Genomic DNA, 6,975 nt, shown 5'->3' on the forward strand with positions numbered 1-6,975 from the left:
ACGAGGAATTCTCAGGAATCTGCAAGGATGACCCTAGTTAAGACCCTAAGCAATAGTGGAGAGGGTTCCTGAACTGGCTTACCCCTATAATCAGATTGATGATTATCTTAATTGTCATCCTAGAACCTTCATCCAGCAACTGATGGAACCAGATGCAGAGATCCATAGCTAAGCACTGGGTTGAGCTCTCAGATTCCAACTGAAGAGAGGGAGGAGTGATAATATGAGCAAAGGGGGTCAAGACCATGATGGGGACACCCACAGAAACAGCTTACCTGAGTTTGTGGGAGTTCACTGACTGGAATGACAGTTGGGGATGTATATAGACCAAAACTAGACCCTCTGAATGTGGGTGACAGTTGTATAGCTGGGGCAGTCTATGGGGCCTCTGGCAGCGGGACCAGGATTTATTCAAGCACTAGCCTGAATTGGAATTTTTGAGCACATTCTCTTTGGAGAGATACCTTGCTCAGCCTAGATGTAAGGTGGAGGGCCTTGGTCCTGCCTCAAAGTGATATGCCAAACTTTGCTGACTCCCCATGGGAGGCCTCACCTTCTCCAAGTAAGATTGAGGGCAGGGTAGGGGAAAGGTGGAGAGAGTGGGAGGATGGGAGAGAGAGGTAACTGGGATTAGTACATAAAATAAAAAGGATTTCTTTTAAAAATAAATAAAAAATAAATAAATAATATCAAAAAAGCTTCTTCTTCTTCTTCTCGAAAACACCAAATGCCGGATGATGCCGGTGCAGCAGAAGGGCCCGGAGGACCAGGGGGCCCAGGATTAGGAGGCCGTGGCCACTTCTGCAGAGGATTAGGCAGTGGTCTGAGGGGCCTCGGCCATGGTGGAGGCCGTGGCTGAAGCCAAGGCCGCGGGGCTCGCGGAGGTAAAGCTGAAGACAAGGAGTGGATTCCCGTCACCAAGCTGAGCCACCTGGTTAAGGACATGAAGATCAAGTCCCTAGAGGAGATCTACCTGTTCTCCCTGCCCATTAAAGGAATCTGAGATTATTGACTTTTTCCTGGGAGCTTCCCTAAAGGATGAGGTTCTGAAGATCATGCCCGTGCAGAAGCAGACTAGGGCAGGCCAGCGGACCAAGTTCAAGGCTTTCGTCGCTATTGGGGACTACAATGGTCACACAAGGTCTCGGTGTCAAGTGCTCCAAGGAGGTAGCCACTGCCATCCGAGGGGCCATCATCTTGGCCAAGCTTTCCATTGTCCCTGTGTGGAGAGGCTACTGGGTGAACAAGATTGGCAAGCCCCACACTGTTCCTTGCATAGTGACAGGCCGCTGTGGTTCTGTGCTGGTGCGTCTCATCCCTGCCCCCAGAGGCACTGGCATAGTCTCCGCTCCTGTGCCCAAGAAGCTACTGATGATGGCTGGCATTGATGACTGCTACACATCAACCACGGGCTGTACTGCCACCCTGGGCAACTTTGCCAAGGCCACCTTTGATGCCATCTCTAAGACCTACAGCTATCTGATCCCCGGACCTCTGGAAAGAGACTGTGTTCACCAAGTCTCCTTACCAGGAATTCAATGACCATCTTGTGAAAACCCACACCAGAGTCTCTGTTCAGAGGACCCAGGCTCCAGCTGTGGCCACCACATGAGGGTTTTTATACAACGAAAATGAAAGTGAATCAAGTCTGTTATATAAACATATATATGAAAACCTTATGAATGTTAATACACAATATCAAAACCAAACCCAGGACAATCTCACCAATTGGTTTAGAGAGAATCCAGGGAATGGAGAGTACTGGTAATGTCTTTTGCTGAAAATAGGTGTTAGTCCCTTTAATGTGTCTGTTATTTTCAAATGCAATGTATACAATTTATAGCCTTTGTGTCTATAGCATATTTATAAATAGATTTTTTTGTTATTTCTTTGAAAATCTGTTGGGGGAAGGGTTGCTTGTCTGTCCTGGCCGCCCAGCCATGAAATAACCACTCAGAAAACCATATTATTTGCAATACTGTTTGGCCAATAGTGTATTTCTGGCTAAACTCATATCCTAAACTAACCCATCTCTATTATTCTGTATATTGCCACATGGCTGAGGCTTACCAGCTAAAATTTCAGCACATCTGTCTCTGGCAGTGGCTCCACGGCTTCTCCCTGACTCCACCCTTCTCTCTCCCAGCATTCAGCCTAGCTTTCCATGCCTAATCTGTGCATCACTACGAGGCAGATCCATGGCTTCTCCTAACTTTGCCTTTCTCCTCCCATGCTACAGGCCAAGCCAGTTTTCTTTATTCATTAACCAATAAAATCAACACATAGACAGAAGGACCTCCCACACCAAAAAAATCTTGTAAAAAGTGTGTTGTTTACCTTCATCACCCCACACATTCAAGATACATCCCCTCTTACCCACTCAAATTTGTGTTCTCTTTACTGAAAAGCCCATCAAATCCGATTTATGCTGCTCACGTATTCTTAGATGTTTATCTTTCCACTGAAGCATTTCATCTCACCAAGGGCTACACTTTGAAAGAACACAGAATGTCTGTCTCCAAGAACCTGTCAATTGCTGATATTTCTTTTGCTATGGGTGGAACTCCATGCTCACCCCCTCCTGCCATGCTTCGATTGAGTCTGCCTTAAACTTGCATAGGCCTTGTGGGTGCTGTCATGACTGCTGTCCCTTCATATGCGCATTGACCCTAGTGTGTTCAAAAGATACTGTGTCCTTGTAGTCCTTTACCACATCTAGTTCTTACATTATTTCCACTCCTTCTTCCGCAACGATCCCTGATCCTTGCAAGGAGGGGTGCGATACAAATATTCCATTTAGGGCTAAACATTTAGCAGTCCCATTCTCTACATCTTGTTCAGTTGTGAGTAGTTATGTTGATCACTATCGCCTGTAAATAGATGCTTCTCTGATGCATGTTGAGTAATGAGAGAAAGATCAATGGGTATAAGACAGATAACTCGAATTCAGTTTATTGTTATGTCCATTTAGCAGAATAATTATAATAGGTTCTCCCCCCCAATGATTACGATCCAGTCTAGTTATAGGCTCTTAATGAAGGTAATATTGACCTAGGCTTTATATCTAATGGTTAAATAGTGTTTAATGAAGGGGGGTAACTCTGTGAAAAATACCACAATAAAATCCATTATTCTGTAGGTACACTTAAAAAGGTTAATTCACATTTGCTTATTTGTTATGTTGGGGACAGAGCAGGAACACATGCCATGTCATAGGTTTGGAGGTAGAAGAGAACATTTGGATGTCAAGTCTCTCTTACATCATGTGGGTTTCTGGGATCCAATTCAGGTCATCAGCTTGGTGGAAAGTGCCTTTACCGGCTAAGCCCTAGTCTCCAAAATAAATTATAAAACTGGCATAGAGATGTATCTCTGTAAGAACATGTATGAAACTCTATATATACCTAGTCTACTAACACATATGAATTATGAAGCAAAAATAAATTATTTTGGGTTTTCCATTTTTTTTAAATTTTAAGCATTTAAAAAATATTTGTTAATATTTTATGTGTATTGGTGTTTTACCTGTTTACATCTTCTATATTTACAGTGCCCACAAAGGCCAGAAGATGACATTGGATCCCCTTAAGTGGTAGTTACAAAAGCTTGAGAACTGCCATGATGGTGCTAGCAACTGAACGCGGGCCCTCTAGAAAAGCACTGAGCCATCCCTCAAGTGCCTGTTTTGAACTTTTCTGAGACAGGTTCTCATTATGTATCCCTGGCTGGCCTGGTACTTGCTATGTATGTCAGGTTGGCTTTGAACTCACTGATACCTGCCTGCCTCTGCCTCCAAAGTGCTGTGATTTAAGGCGTGTGCCACCAAGTCGGTAAAACCAGACATTTTAAAATGCAGAAGGTAAAAATAATATAATTTTTGTTTTGTTCAGGAATAAACAAAGACTCTTCTATTGAATTGTAGCAGTTTGACCACATGTTTTGAATGCTGGGCCTTTAATATCTTGATAAACATTATGACTTTATAGTTATTATTGACTAATAAACACACAAAGTAGTGTATAGTCTTAACAAAAGTGAGTACTTATCAAATTATCAGGTAGTTTTCTTTACTACTTCCAATTTTGTTTTATTAATTTCCATTAAGTTTAACATTATCACTATTTTTCCCATGAAATGTAGCTGATGAAGACCTAGTTGTATATGTAGGAGGAATATCATAACATAACCTTTGTTCACTTATATTGGTCTTGGTATTTTCATCTGTCAGACGTTTCTTTGTCATTTCTTGAGGTCCTTATCAGTGTTTTCAAAGCTCATTTAAATTTAATTTAATTGACAAGTCTTGTCAACTAGTCCACAAATGTGTAATTTTTATATAATTTTCTATTATGCATCTCTCTGATATGTGTTTAAAATAATACATTTATTATTATTATTATTATTATTCTGTATTAAAATTGTAATTCATATGAGCTACTGTGGGAACAACTCATCTCTGTTGTTCATTATTTAGGACTATGACTTGGATGACATGGTCTGGATGATGGAGCCATGACATAGATCAAGTCACTTCTCCACTCAACCTTCACGCTGGCTAGCTTAGATTTCCTCACAACATGGTTGTCCCTAAGGTCTAAAAGAGCTATATAAAAGTTGTTAGCATCTCTTTAAATATATATATATATATATATATATATATATGGCATCTCCATCAAATCCTTTCCCTCAGATCTCATGGAATCCTGGGGAACAGGAAGCAGAAAGATTTTAAGAGCCAGAGAGAATGGAAGACATAGGAAAACCTAGTTCTGTGAAGGCGCTAAGCAAAGTACATATGAGCTCACAGTGACTGAAGCAGCAAGCTCAGACCCTGCACGGGTCTCTACCAGTTCCTCCGAATATAGACTACAGCTATTAGCTTAGTACTTTTGTGGAACTCCTGACTGTGAGAATGAGTGTGGCTCTGACTCTTCTGTCTGCTCTTGAGAATCTTCGCCTCTTGTTGGGTCGATGTGTCCAGTTTCAATATGATAGCTTTTGTTTTATCACATTATGTTTTTATTTTGTCATGTTTGGTTGTTATCTTTTAGAAGACTGTTCTTTTCTTATATTTTTGGTTGTGAGCCTAGCCTTTAATGGTCGAACCACCTCTCCATTCCTGAACCCTGTTCTTTTCTAAAACAGAAGAGGAATGGATATAGAGGGAAAAGAACAAGGGGAAGAATTGGGAGGAGTAGAGGGAGGGGAAACGATAATCAGGATATATGAATAAGGAAACTATTTTCAATAAAGGAAAATATGTTTATAATTTTTACATCTTACAATATATTCTAACTGGTCTAGATAGAATTACTTCCCATATTCTCTCCTGGCATGTAAGCTCTTAAGGCTGGACAAGATTTAAGAGATAAAGAAATTCATACCTACTTCAGAGAAGTAGAAAATAATTGACTGTGATGTTCAATCTATCTACTATCTATCATCTCATTTATTATCTACCTATCTTATTTTTTTATTATCTATCATCTAACATATATATCATCTATCTCCCTATCTCTCTCTCTCTCTCTCTCTCTCTCTCTCTCTCTCTAACTAAAAAGCAGCTCTTATAAACTCTTCCTCATTGAAAAAATCCAAGTCTTCTTCAGATACAGAACATGAAGATATCTTACACTGATGAGTTTTGTAAGCCCATCAGTTATTCACAGAATATAAATAATGAGACCCCTCTCATCTCTGTGGAGATGTCCTCTCTTCCTAAGTATATGTAAGCAGCGTTAGGGATGCTAGAATAAGAATGATCACACCCAACTGAAAAAATATGGATTGTGATTTCCTGTGGCTCGATAGCCCATGCAGCAGAGTTACAGAAATTTGAGCATTCGAAGTAAATGTTGTCAAACTGGCTTCCAAGTGCTGGTGTCTTATTGCATGGCGGCATGGCTTCCAGTAGTGTTGGACTGGGAGCGAGGTGCAGCTTTTGCAGTCCTGCTGCACACGCTGACAGGTGGATGGGTTGCTTTTGCCGAGCCAGAGGCCCCACAGCTGCTAATTGTAATTATCCCTGTCAGCAAGGCATTCCCCTCAGGAAACTCCTGCTGCTTCATTAGGGCTAATTGCCAATAGGCCCTGCAATTTCCTAGAAGAGGAGGGGACATAAACCCTCAGGGAGTTGACGGAACAGCTGTGTGAGCTCGGAAAAGCCAGATGTGGCCATGTGCCATTAAAGTGTGGCTGAGAGCTGCTGAATTCACTCAACCAAGTCCTGAGAACAGAAGAAAAATACTTTGGTGAAGTATTCCACACTCCTCTCCGTCATTATACCCTAAGTGTTTTTGTGAAAGATACGAATTCACTTTGCTGGACTTAAAGTGTGAAAAAGAAAAAGGAAAAGGAGGAGGAAAAGAAGGAGGAAAGAGAAAAAGAAAAATGAAACAACCCCTCTCACTTTGCAAATATATCTCTTAAGTTACATATGACTTGTAGTTGAAATAATTTCCCTGCATCTAGCGTTATTGTCTTTTTTTCCCTTTTCACATGTGTATATTATCTACTCTACTCTTTGTCTGGATCTGTGCCTGCACTTACAGCAAAAGATGAAGTGTCCTGTCCAGTGGTAGCAAAATCATACTTAGAGTAGTATGGTCAATTTATGGTCAATTAGGGCTGCTATAAGAGATTACTCAGACTGGATGGGTGACTTGTTAAGAACAGAAATTATTTCTCACAATTGTGTAAGGTGGAAATCATACATTGGGGTGATGACCTTTAATTACACTGAGGGCCCTCTTCCAGGGTGCAGACTATTGACTTGGTGTATCCTCACAAGGCAGAGAGCAAGGAAGAGAAGCAAATTCTCTTGTGATACTTGAAAGGACTCTAGCCCCATTCATAAGAGCCTTATCTTCATGACCGCCTCTAACCCTATATTCCTCTCAAAAGCTCCACTTACTCATACCATCACACCGAGAGAATAGAGTTTCAGCATAAGAATTTCTGGTATACTGAAATATT

General features: G+C 41.1%; 1 pseudogene; it reads left to right on the forward strand.

The window, feature by feature from the left end:
* The first annotated feature begins 727 nt into the window (after positions 1 to 727).
* LOC126492102 (40S ribosomal protein S2-like) lies at positions 728 to 1,612 on the forward strand (annotated as a pseudogene).
* The last annotated feature ends 5,363 nt before the right edge of the window (positions 1,613 to 6,975 follow it).

This window comes from Alexandromys fortis, unplaced genomic scaffold, assembly GCF_014885135.2.
Source record: "Alexandromys fortis isolate MF-2015 unplaced genomic scaffold, M_Fortis_MF-2015_v1.1 scaffold_265, whole genome shotgun sequence".
In the NCBI taxonomy this organism is placed as follows: domain Eukaryota; kingdom Metazoa; phylum Chordata; class Mammalia; order Rodentia; family Cricetidae; genus Alexandromys; species Alexandromys fortis.